This window comes from Anguilla rostrata, unplaced genomic scaffold, assembly GCF_018555375.3.
Source record: "Anguilla rostrata isolate EN2019 unplaced genomic scaffold, ASM1855537v3 scaf1193, whole genome shotgun sequence".
NCBI classification, from domain to species: Eukaryota; Metazoa; Chordata; class Actinopteri; order Anguilliformes; family Anguillidae; genus Anguilla; species Anguilla rostrata.
Window position 1 is genome coordinate 645 of NW_026986518.1, and position 10,014 is coordinate 10,658.

The 10,014-nt window shown below is 39.2% G+C and overlaps 3 long non-coding RNA genes across 3 annotated transcripts; 1 reads left to right on the forward strand and 2 right to left on the reverse strand.

Moving 5' to 3' along the window:
• Positions 1-436: 436 nt before the first annotated feature.
• LOC135247290 (uncharacterized) lies at positions 437-3,597 on the reverse strand. Its single transcript, XR_010328186.1, has 2 exons — positions 2,064-3,597; positions 437-1,451 (listed from the first exon to the last, which is right to left on the reverse strand). It is a non-coding gene; the product is annotated as an uncharacterized LOC135247290 (long non-coding RNA).
• Positions 3,598-4,360: 763 nt separating this feature from the next.
• Positions 4,361-4,837, forward strand: LOC135247291 (uncharacterized). The gene is made up of 2 exons (XR_010328187.1): positions 4,361-4,495; positions 4,542-4,837. It is a non-coding gene; the product is annotated as an uncharacterized LOC135247291 (long non-coding RNA).
• Positions 4,838-5,093: 256 nt separating this feature from the next.
• Positions 5,094-9,085, reverse strand: LOC135247288 (uncharacterized). Its single transcript, XR_010328185.1, has 2 exons — positions 8,043-9,085; positions 5,094-6,910 (listed from the first exon to the last, which is right to left on the reverse strand). It is a non-coding gene; the product is annotated as an uncharacterized LOC135247288 (long non-coding RNA).
• Positions 9,086-10,014: the final 929 nt, after the last annotated feature.

The following is a 10,014-nucleotide window of genomic DNA, read 5'->3' on the forward strand; positions in this document are numbered from 1 at the left end:
TCATAGGACGGAGTGTAGCACAGTGGGTAAGGAACTGGGCTTGTAACCAAAAGGTCGCAGGTTCGATTCCCGTTGTACCCTTCAGCAACGTACTTAACCTGCATTGCTTCAGTATATATCCAGCTGTATAAATGGATACAATGTAAAATGCTATGTAAAAAGTTGTGTAAGTCGCTCTGGATAAGAGCGTCTGCTAAATGCCTGTAATGTAATAGTAGGGCTGAGACTGTATCAGCTTGGACATGGGATGCCAGTTTGGAGCTCAGCTCATCTCTGAGTGGAGATCAGTAAAGCCTGCCTTACTGATCTGGGAGCAGTTTCAGCTCTGATTTGTACACAGATCATAGATCACCTTTGGAGTGCAGCTTGCTGTTTCCTTATATGTATTAACCCAGGTCTGTACAGGTGTGTATATGTGAGGTGCAGGTTTGTCTCATTTGTTTTGGTGTGGATTTAAACTTCACACCTATCACTGTAAATTCATCTATTATAAATGGAGCCTCTTTCTTAAGTTACCATTTTCCATAAATCACAGTAAATAAAAGCATTAGTTCATCTGACAGATTAAACATATTGAGACATTATTGTGTAACATTTATTCTTCATGGTATGCACAGCAATTAGATAAAGCGGGGAAGACATTAAAGCTGCATGATTAAAAACTATTAACAATTAGTTTCAGTTCATGACTGGGACTGGGAGAACAGCCTGAGACAGAGGATGACTGGGACAGAGAGAACATGTCTTTATGGGGCAGTTATACTGCATGTCTTTATGGGGCAGTTATGCTGCATGTCTTCATGGGGCAGTTATGCTGCATGTCTTCATGGGGCAGTTATACTGCATGTCTTTATGGGGCAGTTATGCTGCATGTCTTTATGGGGCAGTTATACTGCATGTCTATATGGGGCAGTTATGCTGCATGTCTATATGGGGCAGTTATGCTGCATGTCTTTATGGGGCAGTTATACTGCATGTCTTTATGGGGCAGTTATGCTGCATGTCTTTATGGGGCAGTTATACTGCATGTCTTCATGGGGCAGTTATGCTGCATGTCTTTATGAGGCAGTTATGCTGCATGTCTTTATGGGGCAGTTATGCTGCATGTCTGTATGGGGCAGTTATGCTGCATGACTTTATGGGGCAGTTATGCTGCATGTCTTCATGGGGCAGTTATGCTGCATGTCTTTATGGGGCAGTTATGCTGCATGTCTTCATGGGGCAGTTATACTGGGGCAGTTATGCTGCATGTCTTTATGGGGCAGGGTAGCTGTTGGGGCTGCAGCAGGATACAATGAACATGGGACTCTCATACCCACCCACTCATCCAGAGGTCAAAGTTAATTCTCACTCAGCAGCCTCAAACCAGGCGACTGCACAGCATCACGATCAGCACCAAGCACAGGCTCCACATTTTAGACCCTCGGTCTGCCAGATACCCGCAGCTCCAACTAAGAACAGGTAAGTACAGGTGAGAATAGGTGAGGACAGGTAAGGACAGGTAAGGACAGGTGAGAACAGGTGAGGACAGGTTATTCTAAAGCCCGTTTTTTAGGGCTGATCTTAAACCGACTGAGAGTGGGGGAGGGGGTTACCTTCCACCATTGTTTCCTAAATGCATTTTAATGTGTCATGTGTTATGTTCAACAAACTAATTCATCAATTCAGTGCTCACTTACTGCTCATCTCATTTATTTTCCTTATATCACAAGTCAAATTGAAACAAATTGCTCATAACACATTCGTTGTAAACCTTTGAAAAGGGTATTTGGCTTTGGTTACACCCCTGCTGAATAACACACTTCAAACCTCCGCATTCAGACAACACATGGAGTTCAAAGTTCAATTTCACTTAACAAGGATGAAGACAGAAAGTCATGTGATGTAACCATACAATCAGACATTTTTACACATTTTGAAACACAACCACCCACAACAACAATCACTGATGGGGATTTTACAGTCTAACAGTATCTCTCATTTAATAGTAGTTGCAGGTGTAAATAGGTGTGCACAGGTATGGAAAGATGTGAGCAGGTGTGAATGAGTTGCAGTAGGCTCACCTGTGCAGTGGGCCCCCACAGAGAGAGGGTCTGATGTCTCTCTGCTGACTGAGTTCTTCGTTTCTCAGGTGTATGCACCGCTCCTCTCCACAGTCTGAGTCATATCCAGATGTGGGGCACAGCATACAGGGTAGCTACCATAGGACTTGTCCTCACCGTTCTCTGTACCAGGACAGGGGTGCTCCAGTCCCTCTCTCCACAGCACACAGTAGAGTGCAGGGGAATTCATCACGAGTGACACTGACATGGGGTTTTGATACAGGAACTGTGCAGTGAGGACAGAGTGAGATAGTGAATGCAGCTTTGAAAAACTGTATTCATGCTGAACAATTATGTGTCAAATATGAATCTGAATGATAAGCTCTTGGCAACAAGCATAGGGCCAGAGCATAATGGAACAATCCATTATTGTGATAAATTTAATCAAATCTAAAATATAATGTAACAAGTGAAATACTCAGATGAACATCATTTAACTTTTGCCCAATGTGACCGGCAGCCTGCATTATTGCGATTATGACATCATTCCTCCAACAAAAGAGCAGTGTGTAGCATCTAGTTTCACCAAAGCAGAGATTTGAAAAGAAAACAATAGAAAATCCAACATGGCAATAAAATGTGACCTGCACTGCCCGGATACCCCATGTGATTCATCTGAACCAATCAGAGGCAAGTGGAGAACACCTTAATGGAAAAGTAACTTGCATGTTGAGAGAAAGAACATTTCTCTCTGATGAATTCTGTATATAAAGGGGATCCACCACGAGTCCCTCATGAAAATAGCGGAAATGAAACATTTTAAAAATAGGCTAAATTACGTGTTAATATTCATCTTAAAATCATAAACACATATTAATCCTATCTGTAGGGGATAATAACATTAATGTGGTGCTCTGTAACTTACCATTGTCTGTCACACGAGCTTGCTGTTGATACAGCAGTACAACAAAAACGTATCTTCCCATATACGAAGAAAAGTACTTGGCTATTCGATTGTATGGCCACTCAATGATACATTAATGCAATATTTGATTTATAATGTGTTTGAATTGGAAAATACACATTTATAAATTAAATATAGCATAAATGTATCAATTTGTAGTCATATTTTTTGTTTAACATTATTTGAGTTAAGCAACAAACTATTCAAGTTGGTTCAAAGTAGCCGTAATTCTGTTATTTTATTGATATGACACATACAAACACAAAACATGGTAACCCAGTGTGTAGATAATGACAGTGTTCTCACCGCAGTGTGTAGCTAATGACACAGTGTTCTCACAGCAGTGTGTAGCTAATGACACAGTGTTCTCACTGCAGTGTGTAGTTAATGACACAGTGTTCTCACAGCAGTGCGTAGCTAATGACACAGTGTTCTCACTGCAGTGTGTAGTTAATGACACAGTGTTCTCACAGCAGTGCGTAGCTAATGACAGTGTTCTCACTGCAGTGTGTAGCTAATGACAGTGTTCTCACTGTAGTGTGTAGCTAATGACACAGTGTTCTCACAGCAGTGTGTAGCTAATGACAGTGTTCTCACTGCAGTGCGTAGCTAATGACACAGTGTTCTCACTGCAGTGTGTAGCTAATTACACACTGCTCTCACTGCAGTGTGTAGCTAATGACACACTGCTCTCACTGCAGTGTGTAGCTAATGAGTGTTCTCACAGCAGTGTGTAGCTAATGACACAGTGTTCTCACAGCAGTGCGCAGCTAATGACAGTGTTCTCCCTGCAGTGTGTAGCTAATGACACAGTGTTCTCACAGCAGTGTGTAGCTAATGACACAGTATTCTCACAGCAGTGCGTAGCTAATGACACAGTGTTCTCACAGCAGTGTGTAGCTAATGACACAGTGTTCTCACAGCAGTGTGTAGCTAATGACACAGTGTTCTCACTGCAGTGTGTAGCTAATGACAGTGTTCTCACAGCAGTGTGTAGCTAATGACACAGTGTTCTCACAGCAGTGTGTAGCTAATGACAGTGTTCTCACTGCAGTGTGTAGCTAATGCACAGTGTTCTCACAGCAGTGCGTAGCTAATGACACAGTGTTCTCACAGCAGTGCATAGCTAATGACACAGTGTTCATTGGCATTCTTTCAACACAAACCTTTATTGTTTTAGCATCAATCATAGAAAACTTTGTATAATTGCACGAGAATGAAAGGAACACTCACACAATGTAGGAGAAATGAGGCATTATGGGTATTTATACATACCAGGATAAGGGCAAAGCTCATGGTAAAAAAAAAAACCCACACATTTAGTCTGAATTGTTTCGTAAAATCACACTGAAAAACAACGGTACACAGACGGTGGGTTATTCTAAGTGCCTCTTATGGCAAGTACATGCGTTTCAGGGTCCTGTGGTTTAATGGCAGTGTGGACTTACGTGAAATAACATAATTTAACTTTTCTCCACGCTCACAGTTGGTCACAGGCATTTGGCAGACGCTCTTATCCAGATCGTACAACAAAGTGCATGTATTACTTTCCCTAAACTTGCCATTTCCATCTTTAATCCTTCCGCTTCCATCTTTAAGCATGTTACTCATCTCCGTTTTTAACTTCCTCATTTACACTCTGTTGCCTTTCTGCATACTCCTTTATTTCTTCAAACATTACCGTATCCATAGGTTTATTTTTCCTTCTTCCATCATGCCACTTCTCTTACCATAATCAACGGCTCTGGAGAGCCACCTGTCGCCATTATTACACAGTTATTGTAATTATGTTTCTAAAATATAAAACAAGACTGTTCCTGGACCCACAAAACTAAAAACAAACAACACATGTAAATCCTGCCTCCCTGAAAAGGACTGCTGCCTGTCACAATAACCTTCCTATTGAAGGTCTCCTGCCCCAAGCATCCCACGAGGACTTTCTGCCTTCCTTATAAAGGACTTTAGGATTTTGCTAATCCCGTCCACTGCACTGCTGATTGGTGGCTGCACTGAGAATCCTGTTCATGACGCCAATTGTTGGGCAGAGAAAATTCTCTCTGTTGAATAACCAGGCACAACGAGGTGTATCATATAAGAAATAGGATTTATTCCTGCAGAAAGAATCCAGCACCTACCCACAACATGGATAAGCCCAAACTGAAGAAAGCAGGGGCGGTCCCTGCTTTTATAAGCAAAAAGTGTCTTAACAATAACATACATAATTCTATACATGAATGGTACATGGTTAATACATAAGCATATTGTGAGATTTAACTAAGTAAATGACTGGCTGTGTATATTGATATAACAAAGTAAATGACTGGCTGTGTCTAGCCATATAGCATGAATACTAAATAAGCACCATGGTGACCACTTAGTCTTAAACAAGCTTGAAATCAGAAATAATTGTTTAGTCTTTTATCTATCAGAGTAGGGACTTTCATGCTTTCAGAGTCCTGGGCAGCATGGTGTCATAGCCAGTTCCTCCCTGTCAACAACGACTAAATTGTGGAGAAAACGGCAAAAAACAAACAAAAAAAAAAAAGACAGAGAAAGAAAACACACACACACACTACTGCACAGATATATATGTTCACACAAAATGTACCATTTCATTACAATACTGTACATTATATGTGCTGTGCAATTACTGCATGTTTTAGGTACAGGGTCCTCTGGGGGGTTTGCTTTTCACAAATAAAGCTGCCGATCTTCCTTCTTTGAAATACCACTGATAAAAAGAGTCTTCTAAACAACCTCCCCCCCCCCCCTTTTACTGAGCTGTACTGAGGCTGCATGGCGTTGGTGGGGGTTAGTGAACTGAGCCTCAGGACAGGTGAGAGGGCTGTTCTTTGGGCTCAGCTCTTGGCCTTTCTCTCTCTCAATTTAATTCAATTCAATTCAAGTTGCTTTACTAGCATGAAATGCAAATATAATTATTGCCAAAGCATACATATATATAATATGCAAAATAATAATGATAAATGTAACAACATATAACAATAACAGCATCATCCTTGTCATGTCTTAGCAATTATATATATATATATATATATATATATATCTCATCTTCTTCTTAAGCCCTTTGCTCCTCTAGGGAGCATAGTCCATTGACAAATGTCCTCCACATATTTTATATTTTTTATTTATTTTCTGTCTGTATATTTTACTTAATTATTTTTATCCATTATTTAAGTTTCTAGTTATTATTGTTTCTATATAATTTCTACTTTTCTTTATCCTTGTTATGTTGACAGTATCAGGACTGTTCTGGGGGAAAAAGATGGGGGGAAAAAATTACGCTCTAAAACTGTATGCTGATGCCTTTCTTTTGAATAAAAATATGCTTAAAAAAAACAATAACAGCATAAGTAAATCAATAAATATGTACATGTTTATATGGGGTGGGTGGTCACTCACTGTCCCTCAGGTTATGACAGGCTGAAATGAACTGTGCCGCAATTGGGGCTGTTGTTCCTTCCCCAAGAAGAATTGCACACTGTTCTTCTTTAGAGATGAAATTAAAATTATTTATAATTTGGGATAATTTTGGAAAAGTTTTTTCTAATTTGTAAATATTTTGTGCAAGTAAGGAGGAAGTGCATCTGTGTCCACCTCTCCTGTCTTACAGTGACCACATATTCGCTCTTCTTTTGGTTTCTCTCTCTCTCTCTCTCTCAGCCTCCACCCGAGCCAGGAGACCGGCCTGCACTCATTAGCATCCAGCCCACTGTGCAGATAAACACACACACACACACACACACGCACACACGCACACACACTCACTCACATGATCAAGCTCATAAAGATTTATAAGTCAGCAGGGAATGGGGGGGAGCCTGACCATGATAGGTCATCTCTCAGGTGGGTGGGATCTCTTTCTTCTATTCTCCGTTCATGGTTCCTGTGGGGAGAAAGTTTCATTTAAATAATAATGCAGTAATAATTATTTGGACAGTGACCCAATTTTTAGTTGTTTTAAATTTTAAATTAAATGATGAATATGAGATTAAAGAGATCTATGTTATGTAGGAATTTTTTTCAAATGTTTTGGGGGATTTTTGCATTCAGTCTTGTTTTCAGAAATTGAAAAACATATTAAATTTGAATTTAGGTCAGATGATTCACTTGGCCAGTCAAGAACATTCCACTTTTTGGCCCTGAAAAACTCTTGGTCACTTTAGGAGTGTGTTTGGGGTGATTGTCCTGCTGCAAGACGAAGCACCATCCAATGAGTTTAGCCCCTTGAACCCTAGGGGGCTTTTGGCCGTTTTTCACTACCTTTACTACTATAAAAAAAAATTTTTTTTTTTTATTTACAGTTTTTTACATGGAAATTAAGAAGAAGCCACAAGTATTACATACCAGTTTTATCAGAAGTCTCTTGGCTACCCAAATCTACCACATTCTACTTCTAAGAGTTAGATAATCAGAAATAGCAGTTCAAGTATAAAAAATAATTTTCATTTAATGAAAAAATATGTTTTTTGAAATGTATTTCTAAAAGTACATGCTTGATGAAAACCCTGCAATGTAAGCTCAGGGTGTCTGTAGTACCCACACCAAATATCATGTCAAATTTTGTATAAAAATTACTTAAGAACTGCCTAGTGTTTTCCTCCGGCCAGTGCGTAAGCTGTCTGGAACGGAGTCACACAGAGAGAACTCTTACCTGTCGGACATATTAAACCCGACTGTAGGAGCCCTTTTTTGTACGTAGTCCCCCCATTTATGGGGAGCAAAGTAATTGGACAGATTGGCCTTATCTGAAATGAAGTTTGTATGACTTTTATTTTGGCATCCCCTATGACCTACGAGGAGCCCATATGTCTATATCAGGTGTGGTGTAGGGGTGAGAGGGCAGGTTAGAGGGAAAGAAGGCCAACAGTTTTTCAACCCTGTCATCCTGTGAATTTTGTCTTTATTTTTTGACGTTTAATAAACCTTCCTTATTTCATTTATCTCATCACACCTTGGAATATATTTTGCTTTTTGCTTATGGATTTATGGACATGCGTTGAGCTGAAGCTACCTACCCCAACCTCACGAGTGGCTTGGTTCAAAGGAACTTCAGTCTACAATCAGAAAGACAGCAGTGTTACTTCTGAATGCTTATGATCCAGCACTATTTCAGTGCATATCAGTGAACCAATCAACGCTTTCCCACAAATAATTAGTTTGTTTAGCAATTTATATTTCAGGGTATACACATTGATAGTTATTCCAAATTTTCAGACAGCAAATAATTGCTCATAAATTGGCTGTATAAATTGTGATTTTTTTTTTTGGTCAGTAGTAGCAGTATCTCTATATTAGCTTGTTAAGGCCAAATTCACATAAAAAAAAAAAAAAAAAAAAGTTTTCATTGTACAAAAATTCCAAGTTACTCTTGTATATTTGCAACATACAATAAATACTGATTGTAACATACATACATATACACACACACACACATATATATATATAGCATACTTCATTATCCCCATGGGGACATTTCCCTAGCAGCATGTAACATTCACATTTACAAACAAGACATTTATACCAAGAAACATACATACAATCATTCACACTACAGAGAGGCCATGTGGATAAATACACAAATTCAGATATAAATTTGACATATTGAGGCCTATTAAATCACTCTTGACTATCCACACACATGTTTGCCCCATTAATGTACTGTATGCTTGTACACACAGGGCCAAGTTATTTGACACAATTTAGGAAACACTGGCTAGCATTGCTTTGGAATACAGCCTGTTTAATTTGTGTGAGGTAAGATAGCCAATATTGTTTCTTGTATAGTAACGTGGCATAATGTTTTGCTATTTGACACTTTGATGTGACACAAAATTTGAACGACCACATTGTCAGCTGACAAGTTTCAACAAGCACGAAACCATCCAGACCCACGGCGCAGCTTGAATTCTGACTGTTATAGCCAGCGCAATGTTTTCACTGGAGACTTGATACCGCCTCATAACTTCAAAGTCCCAGGTCATTTGTGAATGGTTGAAATGGATTTTGAAAAGAGACACTTCATGCTACAATCATGATAACGGCAATGACTGTGCTGTGAATCATATTTTTGGTGTTCGTCTCTGCAGACCAGGAGCATCTGGGCCTGCTGTTCTGCAGGCAGTTACATGTTGGTAAATTGCTCATTTAGTGCGATCAGCTGCCGCCGTTGATTGTTTGTTCTGTGTGCGGGGCGTGTTTCAAACATTCCATGTCAAGCTATTCAAATATTTTAAAAGGTCCTCCCTTGGGTACAATGTTCAGGTTGCATACTGACAGTACAGAAAGTGCATGATCTCTTTATCATTCGAGAAACATGAAAATGTATTTTTGCAGTGTACGTTTTTCTTTTGTCCTGTTCAAGCAGGATTCATTTTTGTACAAATGTACAAACTAAAAGAACACTTACCTAGGCATCCTCTTCAGAAATCTTGAAAGGAAAAGAAAGAAATCACAAATAATGTACTTTTTTCTTTAACAGGCAAAAAAGGCAATCAACAAAGCATGGGAAATTAGCTTGAACCAAAAAAGATGGAGATACACATTAAACACAGGCTAAAGTGAGGATCACAAAGGACTACAATGGAAGCAAACTGATCAATGATCAGTTGGGTTTGTTGAAATTTGATGCATCAATTTAACACTTCCATACAGGGAAATGGTTTCAATCTCAATACTGGATTTCAAATATAACAACTGTGCCTTGAGTCACAAGATTCCCTCTGCTATGGATCCATTTATGTTGAGATCAAACTGAACGAAAGTCTGAAGTGGTTTCCTTTCAACAAAGATAAAATGAAAAAAACTCAACCTATAATCAAAAAGACAGAAATTAGTGAAGCTAAAAGACTAATAAACCCCTTATAACACCTTTATTATCCTGTATCCCTAAAACACCTTTATTAACCCGTCTCCCTAAAACACCTTTATTAACCTCTCCCTAAAACACCTTCATTATCCTGTCTCCCTAAAACACCTTCATTATCCTGT